Genomic DNA, 20,253 nt, shown 5'->3' with positions numbered 1-20,253 from the left:
GTTCATAATCTGAATATTGTACTCAACGTTGAATTTTCCTCAATCGTGTTGAAGTAAAACAAGTATGAACCCATTTGATCAAATATACATATTATACAATTCAATGTATCTTGAAAATAGTCCGATATTGAATAAATTTCATAAACGGTTATTGAACGTAGATCACAAGTAGCAGTAAAACGTGAACAATAATCGTTGAAAAAATACGTTCATCAAACGATGAATATATTTCTGTGCAATAGTGGAAAACCGCAATAATTAAGCGCTTAATTGGGGTTGCTGGTAGTTGTATGATGAATGTACAATATATATATATATATATATATATATATATATATATATATTAGGGTGTGTCGAAAATGAACTTTTTTTTTTCTTCGCTCCTACCACTCAAAACTTTAGGTTTTGACATTAAAGAGGTCCTCGTTCAAGGAGGGCGCTGTAGCTTGAAGTTTAGAAGTCGCTCAACGAGGATTTAGGTTTCCCATCTAATTAACACGTAAAAAATATTGTTTTTCGTTCAAAATGATGTCAGGCATCCAAAAAATTGGCGATTTCTGTGCTTCTTGGCTTATTTGAAAGCATGACTCATCCCCTAAACGATGATAGGTCGTTTTTCGACTTACCTTGTACCAATTTTTTTTACGCCACTTTTCGACCACAATAGTCACTTTTTCAAGTTTACAAAGTCTCCAATGTATCAATGAGTTCAAAATGAATTGCTACAAGTATTGATTCTTGATTCGAATATAAATAACCAATTCCAAAAATTAGTGAAACATACAAAATTTCTCAAAATAAACATGGTTTTTTGAATAAAATTGAAGATACGGAATTTACCAATTTTTAGAATTGGTTATTTATATTCGAATCAAGAATCAATACTTGTAGCAATTCATTTTGGACTCATTGATACCTTGGAGACTTTGTAAACTTGAAAAAGTGACTATTGTGGTCGAAAAGTGGCGTAAAAAAAAATTGGAACAAGGTAAGTCGAAAAACGACCTATCATCGTTTAGGGGATGAGTCATGCTTTCAAATAAGCCAAGAAATACAGACATCGCCAATTTTATGGTTGCCTGACATCATTTTGAACGAAAAACAATATTTTTTACGTGTTAATTAGATGGGAAACCTAAATCCTCGTTGAGCGACTTCTAAACTTCAAGCTACAGCGCCCTCCTTGAACGAGGACCTCTTTAATGTCAAAACCTAAAGTTTTGAGTGGTAGGAGCGAAGAAAAAAAAAAAGTTCATTTTCGACACACCCTAATATATATATATATAGATGTTGTAGACACCAAGATTGAAAATGAATTTCATAAACGTCTATCACGCGTAGATCAGAAATACCAATAAAACGTACATTATAATAGTCGAAGATATACGTTCATAAAACAATCAATATACTGCTGTGCAATGGTGAATAGGAAGTATGATAAACGTCTAATTAAAGTTGCTGGCAGTTGTGTCATGAATGAATATTATATGTTGTGATTACCAAAATCATAAACGAATTTCGTGAACGTTAATAGCTCGTAATTTGTAAATTCAAATGAAACGATTCTGATAAAACGTTGAAAGATGGAGTACCAACATCGTTAAACATATAAGTTTTAAACGATTTTCGTACGAATAATGAACAAATATACTATACGTTGCTTTTGCTATAATAATACGTATTTTAAACTTCTGTATAATGAAATACGCATAATAAACAGAGTAATCATACGAATAATATCCATCCGAAATATTACAGTATATGTGATACGGTTGAATTTTATACTTATACCATTATTAAACGACTTCGACGTTTCATATACGAAATTTATACTGGTGTGTGTTTATTGGGCTACTAACAATGCAATGTCAACGATCGTCGAAATGAATATTGTATCGAATTAATAAAAGCATAATGCACGTTCAGACAATCCAGTTGAAAATTTTCATTTTGTTTTATGAATTTTATTTTATATTAAACATTTATAATACATATTTTTTATTTTCTGGTGCAGAATCTGCGAATTAGAACTTTGCAGAATGATATTTGAGTGATGTATGAACTTTCAGGGAAACCATCTGTAAACTGCTGCAGATGGAGACAAAGAATGAGTTATTATTTTAATTTCACCACGTGGTATTCATCGTTAGATAAAACGAATGTTATTTGTGCCAATGTCGATGAATAAGTATAAAACACTATCTGACTACGTTATATTTAGAAATGAATCTGACAAAATTCAAATGCCGCAAGGTTACGATATCAACGACTTAAGATTAGTTTTTATAACTGAAACATTCGAAATCTTTGATTTTCTCGACTACAAAATATTGCCTCCCTGGTATTGGAGACATATTTTCTCATGCTGAAATCGAATTTTGGTTTTGAACCGACCGAATTATGAGAGCAGTGACAGATTTCAGGGACGATTTCAGAAACCCCATTTAAGACATTTTGAACCTTTTCATCATACAACCATTTCTCAAATTATTGTCACCTCATCTCCTGTTAGTCGAATTTCATCGAATTCGTTACTTTTACATATACAAACAAAACGGTTTAATTTCAGCAAATATGGCGAAAGAAATGGTTTCTTAATTGATTAAAACACAAATGATAGTTTCAACCAGTTTTCTATGGGATCAAATAACACCTCGTCGAATCTAACAAACCATTCTTTCGCAATGTTTAAAAAATTCAAGAAATCCTTTCTCCGTGTGCAGTGAAAAAACATTATTTCAAATTTGTTCAGTGCGGTCAATGGGGAAAATAAAACTGCCGCAGGAGTTTGTTCGAAGGGTGTTTCGTCTTTTTTCCAACCGATTTACGAGTAGTCGGTACATCCGATCATTCTTAAAACGACTCTCTACGATTTCCGTGAAATCCTCCTCCCGCAACGGCCGCAAGTCGGGCTCCAATACCGGATAGCCATAAATACCGTATTGAATCGACGATATCCTGCAAAGAGAGAAAAAGAGAGACGAGGAGGGGGTGAGAGCTCGAAAACAAAACGTTTTATACCCACCTCCCGGTATAACTATCAAATTTTTTCTATCTCCGGAGGCATTCGCGCCGCGCAACGCAGCAAACGCACCTGCGGCAAGATCGAGGCCGCGATCCCGCGCCCTGCAGAACGCGTCGCGTCGGGGATGCAATAAATACATATGCCATATGCGCGCAAGAAAGGTTCCCCTTAAGGGGACGTAACGCGGATGCTGCGGCTGCATTATAAGCGTTGTAAACAAGTCCTGAGCCGTTCGGTTTCAGGTTGTGCCGAGGAGGGTTATTCGGTATAATCGAGAACTCGGAGTCGTCCGTCCGGACGGCGATGCGAGAACCGAGAAGAAACTCTCGATCCTCTCGATCGCAACGTGATTCGAGTTTGAATCATTCCGTTAAACGCCGCTGCTGCTACATTGCGGTGAGTTCTGAAAAGAAAAAAGTTGGGTAAAAAAAAAAAGCCGTCAAACAACAGCTGCTTCTTTCCGAACTATTACATCACCTCCAAAATATTTTTCCTATTTAGAATCTTCTCACTGCCAGCTGATGCGTTTTTATCCCTCTTTTTTTTATTATTCCATTATCTAGAATCGGGAAAAAATTAACTTATGCAATTCCAGCATGTTTTACACGTTTTTACACATCCGTGTTCAGGTCAGGTGAGTCCGCGAACGCGCATGCGCGGAGTACTGAAAATACCACTTTTAGGTTAGAAGTTAAATGTGGTACTTTCTGTACTGCGCGCATGCGCCGTCGCGATAAAATCTAACATTACGCGACCCTAACCTCAATTTCTTGCTTCGTGACAGAACGCGTAACGCACTCTTGTCATACAAAGTATCGTGTGCAACAAGGAAGCGACTGTCTTTTCGCCTCGCGTATTTGCAACATTCATCTTCGACTCGTATGCGTGCTCACAGACAACTCGTATTGCAATCTTATGCTCGACCCGAACAGACCGAGTTTCCCTTCTTGTTGCACAATATACCATTCTCAATAGTTGCCAAAAAATTATTGAAGTGAAATTGATACCGTTACAATAACGGTCCAAATATTGTTGGAATCATAATAAAAGAATTGGTACAACAAGTAACTGTTATAAATGGGATTGTAGTTGACAGTGATACATTTTCGGATTATTACAATATTGAATCTGTTTGTTTGATTACGATTTTTTTTTCATCCAAGCGTACGACTTTATAACATGAATTCGTTTTTGTAGTAAACGTCAAATGATCGCAATAGTCACACAAGAAAATATGACACGAGCGACCGTAACAAAAAGAATAGTAACACACACCATATATTCTGTATTTACACGTGAAAAACTATTTTTCATCTTCTACCCAAAACTGTATATTTTCGATGTCTATTTTTTCCGAACTCTACTCCTCACAAAAAATAACAGCCCATTTGTTTTGTGTAAAAAGAATCGTGTTATTTCAAAGATCCGTATTTTGCAAAGCAAGTGGATAGACCGATGGTTAAAAATGCCTTATGAAGTTTGAAACGTCTAATTCAAATTATGTCCTCAACATTCGATCTACACCGATTCATTTCGAAGTCGTGCCATTTCACAGTAAATCGTAACGAATTTCCGAAATGTGGACCAAGTTCATCGTACTGTACGGGACTGAAGAATTTTTTTTCCAATTTCAAAAATCAGATTCTTCGAGCTTAGGAATTATCCTCTAAAATGCTTTTTTGAAACGTTTTCCAAGATTTCTCCTTGTCAAGTCGATCAGACACGAACTAAAAATCTTGAATACATGCTTCTACATGCTCACATGTAGATCGATTAAAATGACGAAAAAAAAACTCTTCCGACCTAAATAATGCTTTTCGTTTTTTCAACAATTCTATTTTCTCATTTTATCAAGAATCTCCCGTTTCCGTTGTAATCCTTCCGATTATCAATACTAAATGGTGAAGAATCCTACTTTTCACAGCGATAATTGTTTGAGAAACTGTCTTTCACCTTATCCATACGAGTTCTCGCGCGAATATTCCTATCTTCGTCAGCATACCCAGTGAACACAATTATGTCAAACTGATGTCAGAATGACGTCATGTCACGTCATGATTTACGTAAGATGTGAGTCATATATGAGTCACATATGACTCATAATTTCCCACTTCCTGACGTAAGATTCTTACGTAAGATAAATGACGTAAATATGACCTCCAATTGACATCATTATGACTTAACTGACGTCAAAATGACATAACTCTGATGTCACAGAGAAGTAAAGTCGGTACCGGAAGCTTACAAAAATATGACGTCCAGCTGACGTACTTGTTATTTAGCTGACGTCAAGATGACTTAAATTTGAGGTAAAATAGTGATGTAAAGTTGCTTACAAAATTGTGACGTCTGGCTGACATGATTATAACTTACCTGACGTCTCGATGACATAACTCTGATGTCATAGTGATAAAAAGTATTTAAGAATGCTTATAATAATATAACTGTTACAACAGAACTTGTAAAGTCAAAATGTTTATATTTTTCATTTATAAATAGTGATTATTTTGTTACTGTACCTCTATTACAATATAATAACTAATTTTGAAATTAGTTTATATATTTTATTTATGACAATATCCTAATATTTTCAATGTTAAAAATATATTTAATGTTTGCATTTAAAGAGAATTTGCGGTAAGTTAAATTTGGACACTAAATATAAAAGTAAAAATTAAGAAATGTCATATGAAATTCCACTTATGAATTATTAAATCAATACATGATACAACATAGAACATAAATAGAAAAGTATCGTTGATCGTTTTTTTTTATACCGTCGTGACATTAGTATTATGTCACTCGTATGTAAAAGAATGACCGGAAGCTGATGCTTAAGTATGACGTTCATCGTACATCAATTTTACGTAAAAGTATGAGTTGTTTCTTACGTAAGAATATGACGGTATTATGATATCCTTTTGACGTCAGAATATGACTTGTAATTTATGTAATTGTATGATTTATTTCTTGCGTAAATAATATATAAATTTATGACTTTGATGCGACGTCACACATGTGATAGGGATAAGACATAATATTTACGTAATATTTAAGTCACAATCATGACGTCATATAAAAGTCAAATTTTATGTCAGCACTATGTCATAATGATGTCATACTACATGACATCATATCAGAGTCATCAATAAAGTCATTTTTATGTCATATCTATGTAAAAAGTCGATGATCTCTATGTGACCTATCTATGACGTCATATGGAGGTCATGTGTTCACTGGGTAACGACACTCATTGCCTCTTTGCACAATTCTTATCACTATTATCGACGAAAAAAGAATCCTGACAAATTTCGGAACTCCTTCTGTTCCCCTCGGTAATAGACACATCGATCTCCTTTTCACACCGTGTCAGTGGTATTCGCGAGTATTTATTAATGACTCCGTATCGGCATCGAAGCCTTCGCTGTGTAACGTAGATCGAGATAGTAGCGCGTATTTATGGAGTTTGCGGATAGATCGTATCGGGCAGTAGCCAGCAGCATCACCCTATCAGATATAATCAGTGTTAATAGGCATTCGCGCCGTCGATAAATATGCACCGGTTGCATAATAATCCCTGAAAACTCGCGGACGCCTGCATGGGGAAAATCAACATCTATACGCGCGTTGTACACAAGTAACGTAATTAAGTTGCCGCAGAAGAGATTGCTGCGCGTATAATCGCCTCAATTTCCGGTCAATTTTCAACCCTCTGCCGTTAATTCGATCACAGTAGGATTCGATGAAGAGAAAAGAAAACGCTGAAGAATGTTGAGTTTTTAATCAAAATTCTTAATCATTGATGACGGTGAGTTTGTTGTGAAAAGAGAGTGCTGAACGAATTGACTTTTCGATAAATCGATATCCTCGTTCGAAACTATTTCCACAAAGTGTATGCATATTTTTGTTTATTCAAGTATCGTGACAGTGTATTTTTATTTATTATTCGTTTACACGTTCTATGTGCCTGAAATAGTGAATTTATAATGAAAAGAATACACAACATAAATAAATAAATAAATAAATATAATGCTTGTTCTAGTGTACAGTAGAATGCGTTTTCAACAAAGTTACCCTAAGCAGGTAATAATAGATGAGGAAATAATAGATACCAGTTTTTTCATATTCAGTTGTGTTTTTTTTTTTCGTTTTGCATTAGAACGATGTTCAGCTTTTGTGTAATTCCACCGAATATTATCATTATTCCGATGTTGTTAGAATTTTCATACATCAATTTTAAGACCTCCGGTCCTGACCGATTACAAAAAAGTTGCCGATTTGTTTGTTTGTCAAATTTCTCTCTCCCGAATCTTAGTACTCGTCAAAAAAAGTCAGGTCGGCAAAAAAATATGACCCATAGTGTTTTTGTGTCGAGAAATGCATTAAGGAAGGACACGAATGATTCGGATTTTTCTGAAAATTTCCCAAAAAATTTCAACGAATGACGTACGATTTTTATGATTTTGGATCTGGAAAATATTCTGTGAATACTCGAAAGGGCAATACAATTTGAACAAAAGAAACACTCTGTACATTGAAAATCTTGAAAATCCTATAATCAATCGTTGATCTTGGTGTTCATCAGACAAATTATGCGAAGTATTAATATTATTAATAATTTCCACACGCATTATTTTTTCGTAATTGCTGGCAAACTTATCACTTCTTCCGATCGTCGGTGTTCCAATTCCGCAGCTTTGCATTCGGAATTACCGTGCATCCCACATTGCATTATGCATTTTAATAAACGTGTTAAGTAGCCGTTAATTCTTACCAGCGCAGTATCGTTATAAGCCACCTGTCAAGTACTTCCTGGTTAATTACCGCAATCATACGCCTGCGTTTTATTGAGCAAATACATGAATATCATATCGCTGCTACACCCACCGGCAATTAAAAGCTCGACGGCAAGCCGTTTGAAATCATTTACTGAACCTTAAACGCACCACAGACGAACACACTCGAAGCGTCCGAAGTGTTTCAAACATTTTTACTACCGCGATATCTAATAAACGCTGTCTATACGCTCGACTAGGGCGAAGGTATTTTCACAGCGAGGCGTGGGATTTTAGAAACTGTGAGAAAACTCCAAGGCGGGGTTATATATTTAACAGCGCCGATACATTTTTCTAAATTAGAAAAATCTCAATTCGAAATTAGCCAGAAATAGGCGGTTAGTTATTTTTATCTTGTTCGGTGAAACCGGAATATTTTTCACCGGAAGTACACGTGAGAGAAAGCGGCGTTATCGAGGCTAATCTCCGTTTTGGATGTGCGTGGGTGTTTCACATATCTACAAACCCACTTACATTACCCGCCCACTAAGCCTGGGACAGGTAAACCTTACTTCCACACACTTGTCGGTTCCATTTCGTTAAATACATTTACTCGTCGTGCAATAACAAGAATTATTTCCATTTATCCGAAGTAAGCCGGTGCTCGAATACGATTCTTCGTTTCCGGTGAAATTTATCCACTGGGATATTTACTAAACTATCCCAAGTGACGGAAAAATATTATTCTTAATATTACTATTGATATTGTTTTTGCCATCGCTTTTGTGTTATTCGCCGTTCAAATAACTTTTCCTTTGCAGGATATCGGGCAACAATCGTGTCGACAGTTGAACAATCATCGAAAATGATTATGGCTTTTTAATCCGTAGAGTAACTATATAGAAGATATCAGAAAAATGAGGTCTTTTTTAATCTTTCAGGTCTGCAGAATCCAAATTTGTCTCTTTGTTCCAAACCGTTTTTCACCGTTTGTTTCGACAAATTCAATGACAATGAAATTCAGGTCTCTGAAAATATCCACCGTTTTGAAACATGCGTCAAAACCACATTGCAAGGAATATATAGAAATGAAAATTAAAGTAAGTGAGAAAGAAAACTTGCATCCAGAGTTCAATTCAATGACCTGAAAAGGTGAACTTGTGATGGAAGGTATTGTCTCCCGAATTTTTATTTTTCACTTTATTTTATTACGGTTATTTATTTATTTGGTTCATTCCGAGAAGTCTTATTAATTTATCGTAAGATAAATTGGTGATTTGTTTGAGATGTTTCCTTTTTAGTTTTCTGAATTTCTGAAATCTCCAACCGGTTAAATCCTGGTCTTCAGTTCTCTGGAAGACTTTTCCTTTTGGATAAACTCAGGTTGCCAGAATCTCTCTGATGAACTTTTACAACAGAGGTGGAACGACTTGAATTGAATAACGAATTCAAATAAATTTTTCCAGTGAACTTGATGATACCAGCGATATGAAATTCGTGAATAACTTTATTTATTTTTCACAAGACGTCTCAATTTCTACAACATATTTTACCGAATCCCTTCTCCTCTCTTTCAGCACCAATCCCGTGAAATGAGCGTTGGTTATTAAACTTGAACTTATTTTCTACCAATCAAACATTTACAAATAATTCAAAATCAACTTGGAACTAATTTACAAACTATAAATCAATGAACAAACCTTTCCTACACAACGTTACGATGAGATCGCGATGTTACCGAAAGAATTCGCATTATGGTAATCAGAGAATGAAAAGAGGAAAGCCGAGTTGGGGGAATAAACACGAGGACAGAAAACGATCGACGAATGCACGCGGTTGAAGGCAGTGAAAGGAGCATTGATATTGGTCCGTTAGACGCCTGCGTAGAAATGTTCGTGCATTAGCGATCGAGTCCGAAGACGTCCTCCGACTTCCTAAATCCACTTATCCTTGTGAGCATGTGCGTATGGAGAATTATGCGGGGCGTGGGAAGCGGAGAGTCACGTGTTGACGGAAGGAGGCGGTCGGAAATGAGATGCAGGAATTTAGCGAGGGTTAGGATGATAGAAAAGAAATCAGATAAGAGACCGCATTCGATTAAGGACAAGAACCGACTCGTTGCGTACCTTATTCTTTCTCATGCCATTCGTCAACTTGACTTTCAACCTGCTTATCCGTTGAATTCCTGTATAAAAATCGATGTAGGCCAAAATCTAGGTGAACATTTTTTTTTTTTTCATTGTTAAAAAACCATTTGTAGACATAACCCTAGGTAATTAATGAATACGACGCAAATTAGATCAAACGATGGTCGAACCTGGGACATCTACCCTGATTTCAGTTTTTTCGTCATTGGTTGTTTTCGATTTAAGATTATCAAAGTTAAAGTTGGAGAAATTTCTTTTCCTTCAGCTTCGATCTGTTTATACTAAACGTACATCGAGAAAAATAATATTATATTGTCGGTAATTGAATTTGCGGAACTATCGCTTGAATTATTATTTAAATATCAATCAAGTAACAAGTATGTGTGTACTCAACGTAAATAAAATTGAAGTGTAAAGTAATCCTGTGTTAAGCATACCTCGTTTGACATCAGTGTGCATTCGTCAGTTACCGCACTTCCACCAGAAATATTCAATAAAGCGAAAAGGTTACAGCTCTGCTCGTCCGTTTCATACACTTAATTCAAAGAGTGTATCCAAAATTGCTGCCAAAATCTGCAGCAAAAGTTTTACAGATGAAAACAACAGTGATCCCGATTTCCAGCAAAAGTAGATTTACCGAGAAAACTAGACTCCAATTATTCGGATAAAGGCTGAATAATAGCCGGAGATTTAAGAGAAAAACAAATGCCATAAACGAGTCGTTAAATGCGTAAACGAAACAGTTAATTGCCTGCTTATCATACGGACTTTTATTACCGACTTTTCATTTCATCGCCGATGCACGAGCCATAAACGAGAAAAACGGCCTACTCAAAGTATACAGATGGACAATTAGCGCGGTCGTTGATGCTCGATTCTGATTGGATACTAGATAAATTGTGTACATTTTCTGACAAGGATAGAGAAATGATCGCAGAGCTGCAGGCTGCATGAAAATACGATAAAACAGTTCAGTTCAGCTCAACACTCTTGGGCGTACAGGACAGCATTACAGAGCTGACCGAGCAAGGCTCTCGGAGTCGAGCTTCCCACGGCTGTTGACATGTTTTGTGTTCATTAGTCTGGCCTCCGAGACCCGGACGATTGCATAGCTGCTCCCTGTTTCCCGGATCTACGATCTGCACCGTAACCTTTTCTCGCCATCAGCCTTGCCCGACGCTCGGTATTTCTACACACGCGCAAGCATACATGCTCCACTTTTACCCGCGCATATTCCGTCGAAGATTTTTCACATTTCTCGTGAAAAAGTGAGGCAGGTTAGTTTCAGCACGATTTTTTAGCGTCTCGTAGTTCGCGAATCAGAACGAATGATCGCGAGCGATCGAGGCGCCAGCTGTCGGTGGCGTCCCTCAACTTTGCAGCCCCGTTTGACCGTTTTGCATTTAGGGGGGGGGGGGGGTTAGGGTTTGCACTTTCGAAAAATCGATTTCATTTTTGTCTTATCTTATTGTCAAACATTTCAAGAATATATTCCCAAAATTTTAAGTCGATCTGAGCAAAACTCTTGAAGTTATCGTCTAGTTAGTCTCCTGCCCTTTAACACTATAGCTCTGACAGCAGGTATACAGCTTATTCACTTCTATCGTTCTGGTCCATTATCCCGTTTCGAGAATATTTTATTTAGTAAAGACAGGTAAGTAAAGCCATAAAGATATATTTTACTATACATGTATACTATACATTGTACAATATTTTAAAACGCGAGACGAGCGTCAGTTTGTCGTTGTACGTTCGATCGTGCGCTTGTGATTTTTTCTCAAAACTACTTTTTCAAAGCCCGTGTTCACTGCCATTTAAAAACTACTTGACCGGTTCATTTCAAACTTGGTACACATTTTCTACATATAAAATACCTCCCCCCACGTTTGGTTAAAATTTTTTTTTTACATTAAGGGGGTTTCACACCCACAAAATGGCGGAATTTTTCGTGGAAAATAGCAGTTTACACTTTAGATAGACACCAAAAATTTTAAAATGAAAAAAAAAAAATAATCAAAGAACGTTGGGGGGAGGATTTGATGATACTTTGACTAAGTTCTAATGGTTTTTGATATCAGATAATTTCCGACCGAGATATAGTGAACACCGCAAATTGTTTTTTTTTCTGAGACGTTCTGGGGCAAGCTGTGTCACCGGCTTGTTTTTCAATATTTCCGCATGAAAAAATTATAGAATATTGTTAAAAGTATACTTAATAATGTGCAAAGGGTTTGACTTCATTTGCTGAATCCATACTTTTAAAAAAAATTTTGAAAAAAGTGTTTTTTTACGCTGAAACCCTTACCGCCCCCCCTTAAAATCCAGTCAAACCTTCGTATTTTCGCTTAAAATTTTGAAGAACTTCTCTCACCGCAACGCTGTTGCATTTACCGGTATTCCGTCGCATATGTGCTGACGCGATTGCGAGCAAACCAGTCATGAGGTCTGTACAAGATAAACGTGTTTGTTTCCTTCACTCCTTTGTCAACTTTACTGTTGCTGCAACTACGACTGCAAATTATGATAGTTATTTCTTTCCCCATTTCTCAATCCCTTTCTCTCCATCCCCTCTCTCTATCACTCCCGAACAAAGACAGAGAAATGAACAAGCAACTTGGCGTAGGTTACATACAAACGATGAAAGGATATAATCAGAGTGACGCAAGGTTTTGTCATTGAGGCTAGAACGTGCTGCACAAAAGTAGAATGAAATTGCAATTTGTATGTCAACACGTCATTGGCGTACATGTATAACTGTAACGTGATCTCAGAGGCGACTTGGAGTATTTAGAAAATTTCGATCCACAAAAGTTTCGTCAGCACTAAAATTCTCACTATGCAGCAGTTCTGTGACGTTTATAAGGCCTGGCTCTTTTAAAAGTCAGCAGGTAACTCGGAAACTTTACCGAACGTGTTGACTATTTGTATACATAAATCATACCTCTAAAAAATATCGAATTTCAAGGGAAAAATGCCGGCTCTTTAAAGGTCAATCGTTTAATTTCTCATTATCATCATCATTATTTTAATTTCATGTAACAAAAAAAAAAAAAAACGCGCCCAATGCAAAAACAAATAGGTCACTGAAGGTACGACGAAGTAAAAAGCCTTTAAAAAAGAATTAAGCCGATCCTATTCTCAAGATTGAAAATAATTTTTCTCCAATAAAATTCCAAGGAATAGCTATCATTGATTGATGAGATGTAAGCAAAGATGAGCAAATTTGTAACAAGAATATTTTCGCGCTCAAATTACTTCAAGTATTGTAATTAAACTGTGTTTCAATGCTCATTACTTTCATAATTGTAACTAAGTTGCATTTTGATGCTATTTCCTTTGAGCATTGTTATCAAAGGAAATTTTATTACAATGCCGTAGGTAATTAGCATCAAGATGTAGATGATGTGCAAAAAAATCGGTACTGAATGTAATTAAATTACATGAATGTAATCGAAATAGATATTTTTATCGCCCAAAATTTTTACGCTTTGCAGCAGGGTGGAATCGAAGAGAGCGCAACTATAACCATTGGCTCAGCAATTGCCCTAGTTTTTACGCAATTTTCAATTTTTTTTTTTTTTTTTAATATTTTTGGTATCAGTTATATCTTCAAGAATAACAATCGCTTCGCAATAATTTGAAATCTTGAATAATTTGTTTATCCGAAGGAAAGAATGTAAAAAAATTATGATTTTTCTGTAGAAAATTAATTGTCTTCCGAAGTTCTCGGAGTTTCGACGCCAAAGTGTCTGCTCGAGATTTGGGGGTCAGTAATTACAAATTTGTACTCAGATTTCCGAAATTCATGATGCCGGATCAGATTTGGCGGACTGGAATGCAGAAAGTCGTTTGACGAAAGTGAAATTGGTGTAGTTTGGTGGGTTTTTAGTCGGTAGGATTCCGATACTACTATTCTATGGTGTCCATGACGGATTTCCCCACCACCACACCTAAAAAAAAAGTGCTTCATTACGTTGAAGTAATTCAATTAGTATGAGTATCAATTATTTCGGATTGAATTATTTTGAGTATTTGTAGTTGAATGAAATACAGTTACAATACTCAAAGTAATGTGTAATTGAATCTGCAATACTATAAAAAATGTAATCGATGCTGCCCATCTCTGGGCACAAGTTATTCGAGTGGACGCTCGCACGCATTTGCTTCTCTAGATTTGTGTCCACAGATTAGGATTTGCTTCAATAAAACAGACGCATTGTTAAGAAAACCTTATAATCGTCTGAGTGTATTTTGGCCGTTAGACACCTGGATAAGGAAAAAAAAATCATTCGTGTTTCATCGTCTTTTTGTGCAGGCTGTCCATTTGAATATTAAGTTTATGCGGGTGATGCAAGGTTTCTTAGGTTGAGCAGATTTCAAGCAGCTGATGAGCGGGAAGACTCGATAAACTTTTCTTACTAACTGACCGATGCCTAAACATTACTGGACGTCATCGTAACAGCATAATTATAATTCAGCACTCGAAGCGAGAAAGTTTGACATCTCTTTTCCCGTTCGAATAAGTTGGCTACCGTGCGTAGCAGACGAAAACATTGTCGCGGTCGAATCGTGCCGACCAATGAAGTTTAATTGTTTCGCGCATGCGCAGTCGGTAACTTGGCCTGCCAAGTATCGCAGTTTCCTTTCGATACAGCCTTGATTGAAAAAAAAAACACACGCAACAATTTATACAACTCTTTTATACGATATTTTGAAGCTAGTACTGAGAACTTAATTCCTAATCAGCAAGTCCCTAGCGCCATCTAGAGCGAGGAAAGTAATCTGAATGAAAATACCGAAGTGCAGCAGAGGTATCTCTACAACTCTAGCTGCGACAGTCAATTAAAATTCTCAAAAAGGTCCTCGCGCGGTAAATTGCAAAGCGACGCCGCTGAGCAGAAGACGCGACTCGGGACGAGACATGACGAGACGCCGTCACGGCGACGCCGACGAGACAACCGAGGCTCAAGCAGGTCTCGATGTCGCGAGAAACTCTCGTCGGGTTTATATTCAAGAGTACGAGCGGTATGCGACACCGCGCCAGCAGCGCCGGGATTAATGGAAGACAAATATTGTGCTTAGCTATTTGCGCGGAACGCGATACTCTCTTGGATATGTTCGTCTTGGCAGTGATAACTTGAAAACGGAATGCCGCTACCGCCGACGATGACGATCAATCCGTGCTACCGAGCTGTGCAAACGCAAGTAAAACCTCCGACGTTTCACAACATCGCTTTTCCCTTGGTTAACTTCTCTAAATCCAAACACCTTCGTGTAGCACCGTAACGCGTTCCGTGCTCAAACGTGCCGAATGAAACCTAACGAATAACTGCAGATTCTGAGTCAGTGAGAAACGTTGCCTCGCCAATCACATAGCCAGATAGCACAAAGTTGAAGTTTGTCAAAAAGACGCTCGCAACATGTCGAACGACTCATTTCTGACCTCGAAAGGGTATATCCGTGTCCGAAAAATGTCATTCCTGACTCTTAGCGGTCCAAAAACGGGTCGTAAAACGTCTAATATTGTTGTCTTTTTTTTTTCTTTTTTTTTTACGATTCTAAAGTTTTGTGCTGTCTGGGATATTGCAGGTATATGCAAGTTTTCCATGACAGAACTCAACTCAGAAGACAATAGAAAAATCAAAGTCGTCAAAAAGAATCTTGAAAGATGTCTTATTGCACATTTTTTTTCACCTTGAAAGGATATTTTTCTTATTCATTGGTTATATTCAAGCCCAAAAAATATCTTTTGTGACGCTCAGATATAAAAAAAAGGTTCATCAGACATCATTTAGACATCATTTTGATGACTTTTAGTTTCTTGCTGATTCGGTTAATTTTCGATGTTGACATACCAGTAGAAGAAATTTTCAAATAATTTCAGATCAATCCTTGAATTCTTCATTCCAAAGTGCAATAAAAGGTTTACCTAACCATTAAATTTAAGATTCATCAGGGAGTTCAGAAAAAGTTATAGCGAACGACGAGCCTTCGGATCATCTGCATTGATCAACCTCATTATCGAAAAACTCGCGTAGATTGATTATTACACCGTTCAATCAGGGTTTGTACGTTTTAATTCTTGGTCAGCCAAGCACTGTTAAACCAATTATAGCATTCACAAACAATAAACATAGTTTTCATACGTCTGTATTAGGGTTCGCAATAACAATTGTCTTAAACAAATGAAGATACATTCAACAAATAAAAGCAGTGTTCTCCGAATTACAAAAAAAAAAAAAATTAAACGCTGGAACTCAACTATCATGAACGTGACGACCCTTAGGTTTTGATTCAATTTCCTCAAATGAGAAAAGCATATCTGACATTCACGATTTAAAATGGCATATTTCTTTGTCATTATTTAATATGACACTTGATTCATGTTGCATAAATTACAATGGAACGCTAATTTTTTCAGTTACAACAATTGAACAATTATTTTTCAATCTTTACAAAATGATTTTACTGCGTGGATCTGATTTCGAAATTGCAACAGAATCTATGGGATTGTCGTGCCAAATCTTTTCTTACACATTGATAAAACATTTTCCTTTCCGTGCGCTATAAAATCAACTAATGTGTAAAAATTATATTTGGTTAGATATATATACACTAATCGTAAAAAGCTGTAAACAGCTGTTGCTCATTCAACCGTATAGTGCAAGTATTAATCAAATTTATTGTAGCTGCATCATCGGAATCCTTGTTTGATTTGATCGGCTTTCATCCCAACAGATATTCAGGGCCAGAGTTACGGAACTATACTAAGATTTAATCACAATTGTAAGATTCGACGCCGACCGCGAAGATCCTTTCAAAATTTCTGCCGCACTGTTAAACCATTCATTTTAAATATTCTTGCAAGTCTTACGACAATATTTTACCCCGCTATCGAAATACCCGATGCATAGGAATTGGTTGCTTCGGCGTGAAAAGTGCTCGACAGTTTGTATCTTGAGTCCATTACACGTTTGTCCAGCTGCAAGCTTCTTCCAAGAGTCATCCATAGGAGCAAGAAACGAATATTTCATTTAAAAAGGCCCCAGTCATGGGTCGGAATTTTGTTTTACAAACAGCATCGTAGGCGCAAGATTTATTATTTAACCGCTCGGACTTGATTTTCAAATCACGTGATGTATCACTATATCAGTTACTCATGACCTAGGATTCCATTGAGCCCTCGCCAGGTGGCAGCTTATCTGTGAACACGTATTTAATTTATACGAGTAATGTGATAATCTGGATTTATTGAGGCACTGATCCGCTATTCAAATAACATACCAAATTCCTTCTCTTCAGGGAAATGGAGACTTAATGTTTGCGACGCGTTTTCTGGGAGAAGCTATTTCTCAGTTATGTGTTACGATTAGACACCATACGTCATTCCGCGATTATTATTATCGGTTTGGATGTCGCGCGTGCATTCTGCACAGCATGCATTACTAAACTACAGTATATCTGATATTATCAGACATACCACGTTGACGAAGACAGCCAGTAAGGTAACCGTACCAGTTATTGACACGTTTGGACTCAATTATTGACCCTTTTATTCTCCAAAATTATAAACTTACGGCACAAATTGTGAATTTCTCGATAACTGAAACCAATTGCTAGATGGTCGGACTCTACAAATTTATTTTTTCGTAATTGTATAACCGAGGATCAAATAGATACAACAAAAAAATGTCAATAATTGGGACAGGGTCAATAACTGGTACGCTTACTTTAGTTTCATTCGCACCATTAAAGTCCGATTGATTATTTATAATTAGCATAAGATTTAGATTAAGTATTAAGATTTAATAGTAAGGAATTCGCTATAACTGTAAATCGAAAATGGGCGAAGGATACGCTTTTTGAATCGAAAACAACTCTACACAATCGTACTATAAGTGGGTCTCAGACTGATGATAACTCGATTTCCGCGAAGACCTTAATCCGCAATTTCGCCAAGACAATAATATCTGTTCCATTATTCCTGCATGAACATCCTCACAAATTTCCATAACGTATAGTTCCTGTAACTTTCGGGTATCGTACTGTTAGTTCACGTATCAAACTTGCCTTGCAGAGATTTCAACATGTTTGTCTAACTAGTTTGCCAAGTGACTGCAGAATTTCGAAGTGATACTCCTTGCAAACTAAAATCACATGCGGTATTCCGTCTAAGACGTCTTATTAAGGTGTTTCGAGTAACGTAATACGACGCTGGAGAAAATGGAATCGAATATCGTAAACACTCTTGAAACACTTCAAGGTATGCGCATAAGTACGCGTTACGGTCGCGCTGTTCAATCTCACACCGCGACTTATCACACATGCATACCTAAGTTCGCCTTCGACTCCGCTCGTTAGTGCTTCGAGACCCCAAGAAGAAAATTGATTATGCGTGCATGCGCTGCGTCACTTTTCAACGTACCTGCTCTTCGCTCTCTGGTTGACTCCAGCGTCTTTATCCACCATCAGACTGACTCGTCTACATTGAGTATTCGATCCCTGTGACTCGACTGCGGTCTTTCATTCCTCGGGGGTTCAAAAATCGCAATTTGGAAGTGGACGGAGTGAAGACAGTTGAAAATAAAAACTCATGAAAAAATAAAACAAAATGACTATTTGATTTTATGGTACGTGGATAAGAAAATATTCTAGTAATGTCAGCAAGCATACTACAAAAAATGATGATTATGCATTCGTTTCGTATGTTGAGTGCAAAATCGTCAGAATTACAACTATTATAACCATAAAGAAAAAGAAAAAAATAAGAAAAATTAGAAGTTTCAAGTATGAAAAGAAAAATATTTCTCGAGTATTTTCAGCTTTAAACAGTCTGCGGCTAATCATACACCTAAAAAAGAGTTTTCCGATGTTACTAAATATGGTTATCAAATGTAGTGACCGAAGTGGTTCTTGATTCGAACAAATCAACTTTTACATGACGAAACAAAAATTGTTACTCTGATCACGAATCGAATGATTCTTTAACAGATGAAAAGGAGATCCATTCCTTTGCCATATTTGTGCAGTATTAGCAAAACAACGAAGATAATTGAACCGAAAATTTCACTGAAGGCTATAAAATTTCTTCACAGCGGATGCGCGCTTGTTTTCAGCGACCCGCGTTGTTTCCTGTAGTACCGGTTCAGATTTGAAAGCGAATGGCTTACATACAACCGAAACGGTACGGTTACGAACTGAGAAAGAAATTCGAGGGAATTTTTCGCAGCTATAACCGCAGTCAGGCAAATAACATGAATTATCCGAGAGGTAGACAAAAAAAGGCTGCTCCACTCGAACAAGAAATCGTAATGCAGTGCAGTAAAAGTATACGTGCGGCAGAGAATTGAGCCCTAGACGCGCGGTCCAGTCATTACAGCTTTTTTAGCGAAGGAGGAGAAGGGCTTGCCAACATGGCGGATTGAAAGGGATGGAAGCGAAATGAATATTACAGCGGAAAGAGTTGTCGCCGAAACTTCATTCGTATTATCATCGGCCACAATGGCAGTTGACTGTTGTGACAGTTACCTCAACGTGTAGATGTACACTGAGAAAAATTTCATTTGTTATAGTAACTAGAAAAATTGAGTAAAACAGGTATCGTTAAAAAAAACTGTTCGAATATTGTTGGAATTACGAAAAACGAGGTACGCGTTGCCGTTTTGCGCTATCGTCGATCCTTTTTTGGCAATTGCAACGCAAAATCAGTTTTTTGAGGTTTACTCTGCTTTGTTAGTTAAATAAGGCTTTAACATCAATTCATTGTTGCACAAGCATTAAATTTTCGCAACAGTTACAAGAAAATATAGTAACAGTGATCGTAATCGGAAAGAATAGTAACGGATAATAGACTTTTTGGTAACAGCTATAAAACTAATTTTCAATTTCTACCTAGAACTGTATTTTTCGATTGTGGTAAAAAATGAAAATAGTTGAGGATTGAGCTGTAACCGGAACTAAAAATTTCTCTCAGTGTAACATTACGATCGTACCTGAAGAATCATTACACTTCTGACTACAATTTTGTCAGAAATTATTACAACCGCACCATGATTCGATCATTTTAGGTACAAAAAGTTTATACAGGAGAACATAATTTTTTTGGGTGATTTCAATATTGCAGTATTGTGATGCAGTTAATTCTACCACGATGACTTAACAATGCTGTGTAGGTAATTTGAGGTTTTAATCATCGTCATGCTATTGCAAGCATCGCGCGATATTACTTTGCTATTTTTGAAATGTGCAGTATTATGTACAACAATTATACTACTGCGTCAGAAAATAATAAATTAAACCGTAATCA

General features: G+C 36.8%; 1 protein-coding gene across 1 annotated transcript in view; it reads left to right on the top strand.

The window, feature by feature from the left end:
• Positions 1-20,253, top strand: part of MESR6 (misexpression suppressor of ras 6) — a 524,406-nt gene that overhangs the window by 118,056 nt on the left and 386,097 nt on the right. The gene's annotated exons all lie outside the window — the stretch shown is intronic.

Source organism: Neodiprion pinetum, chromosome 5 (assembly GCF_021155775.2).
Source record: "Neodiprion pinetum isolate iyNeoPine1 chromosome 5, iyNeoPine1.2, whole genome shotgun sequence".
Taxonomy (NCBI): Eukaryota; Metazoa; Arthropoda; class Insecta; order Hymenoptera; family Diprionidae; genus Neodiprion; species Neodiprion pinetum.
The sequence above is the reverse complement of the archived record's forward strand: the minus strand, read 5'-3'. Positions and strand labels throughout refer to the sequence as shown.